The following is a 2500-nucleotide window of genomic DNA, read 5'->3' as shown; positions in this document are numbered from 1 at the left end:
GAAACTTCCAGAGGCATTTGCAGCAGGAATGCATGTGCACTCAAAAAAGTGAATATTTCTCACGGATAGACCCCGTGATACGCTAGAAATTGGCGGGGATGTCTCTCTTGTGGCTCACGGGGCTGTTAGGGTGGCACAGAAATCCCTCGGAATGGGAAAACGGGTCATTTTCGTGTCGCCACATTGCATGCGAACCGCATGCAACTTCCAGAGGCATTTGCAGCAGAAATGCATGTGCAGTCAAAAAAAAATTGATATTTTTCACGGATAGACCCCGTGAAACGCTAGAAATTGGCGGGGATGTGTCTCTTGTGGCTCACGGGGCTGTTCGGGTCGCACAGAAATCCCTGGGAATGGGAAAACGGGTCATTTTCGTGTTGCCACATTGCGTACGAACCGCATGAAACTTCCAGAGGCATTTGCAGCAGGAATGCATGTGCACTCAAAAACTTCTATATGTTTCACGGATAGACCCCGTGAAACGCTAGAAATTGGCGGGGATGTGTCTCTTGTGGCTCACGGGGCTGTTAGGGTGGCACAGAACTCCCTCGGAATGGGAAAAGGGGTCATTTTCGTGTTGCCACATTGCATAGGAACGCCATGAAACTTCCAGAGGCATTTGCAGCAGAAAGGCACGTGCACTCAAAAATTTTAATATTTTTCACGCATAGACCCCGTCAAACGCTAGAAGTTGGCGGGGATGTCTCTCTTGTGGCTCACGGGGCTGTTAGGGTCGCACAGAAATGCCTCGGAATGGGAAAACGGGTCATTTTTGTGTGGCCACATTGCATAGGAACGGCATGAAACTTCCAGAGGCATTTGCAGCAGGAATGCATGTGCACTCAAAAACGTCTATATTTTTCACGGATAGACCCCGTGAAACGCTATAAATTGGCGGGGATGTCTCTCTTGTGGCTCACGGGCGCTGTTAGTTAGGGTCGCACAGAAATCCCTCGGAATGGGAAAAGGGGTCATTTTCGTGTTGCCACATTGCGTACGAACGGCATGAAACTTCCAGAGGCATCTGCAGCAGAAATGCATGTGCACTCAAAAACGTCTATATTTTTCACGGATAGACCCCGTGAAACGCTAGAAATTGGCGGGGATGTGTCTCTTGTGGCTCACGGGGCTGTTAGGGTCGCACAGAAATCCCTCGGAATGGGAAAACGGGTCATTTTCGTGTTGCCACAATTGGCATACGAACGGCATGAAACTTCCAGAGGCATTTGCAGCAGAAATGCATGTGCACTCAAAAACGTGAATATTTTTTCACGGATAGACCCCGTCAAACGCTCGAATTTGGCGGGGATGTTTCTCTTGTGGGTCACGGGGCTGTTCGGCTCGCACAGAACTCCCTTGGTCCACCTGATTCGTGCATACAGGCAGCAACTAAAACTCTGTAAACCTGCTGTGAGGACATCTAAACAGTGGACCAGTGAGGCTGTGGAAGATTTGCGGGCGTGCTTAGACTGTACTGACTGGGATATGTTCACGACTGCTACCAATAGTCTGGATGAACTCACAGAGGCTGTGTACATCAGCTTCTGTGAGGACTGCTGTATCCCAACACGTACCAGGGTGAACTTTAACAACAACAAGCCCTGGTTCTCAGCAAAGCTCAAAAGGTTGAGGTTGGAGAAGGAGGAAGCGTTTAGGAGTGGGGATAGAGACAGATTCAAGGAGTCGAAGAACAGGTTTAGCAAAGCGGTGAGAGAGGCTAAACGACTGTACTCAGAGACACTAAAACACCAGTTCTCTACTAACGACGCTGCTTCTGTCTGCCAAAGGGCTCAGGCACATCACCAACTACAAACCCAGAGCGCCCCACACCACTAACGACTCCCGCCTAGCCAACGACCTGAACGAGTTCTACCGTAGATTTGAAAGACAATTGGACTGTCCTGAACCACCCCTTCCCACCCAAGAGGCCCCATCCCCCACCCATACTACAGAAACGACTCTCTCCTTTCAGGAGGGAGAAGTTAATGGGCTTTTCAAGAGGCAGAATCCACGCAAAGCAGCCGGGCCGGACTCTGTCTCTCCAGCCACCCTCAGGCACTGCGCTGGCCAGCTGTCTCCGGTGTTCACCAACATCTTTAACACCTCCCTGGAGACATGCCATGTACCAGCCTGTCTCAAGTCCTCCACCATCATCGCTGTGCCCAAAAAGCTAAGGCCAACAGGACTAAATGATTACAGACCGGTCGCCCTTACATCTGTGGTAATGAAGTCTTTTGAGCGCCTGCTCCTGGCACACCTCAAAGCCATCACAGACCCTCTCCTGGACCCCCTTCAGTTTGCCTACAGAGCCAACAGGTCTGTGGACGACGCAGTTAACATGGCCCTCCACTTCACCCTACAGCATGTGGACGCCCCAGCATCCTACGCCAGGATCCTGTTTGTGGACTTCAGCTCTGCCTTCAACACCATCATCCCTGCCCTGCTTCAGGACAAGCTCTTCCAGCTGAACGTGCCCTACTCCACCTGCAGGTGGATCACA

Source organism: Petromyzon marinus, unplaced genomic scaffold, assembly GCF_048934315.1.
Source record: "Petromyzon marinus isolate PM22_M1 ecotype Great Lakes invasive population unplaced genomic scaffold, UKy_Petmar_22M1.pri1.0 PM_G_Scaffold_28, whole genome shotgun sequence".
In the NCBI taxonomy this organism is placed as follows: domain Eukaryota; kingdom Metazoa; phylum Chordata; class Hyperoartia; order Petromyzontiformes; family Petromyzontidae; genus Petromyzon; species Petromyzon marinus.
This window is presented reverse-complemented; position numbering follows the sequence as displayed.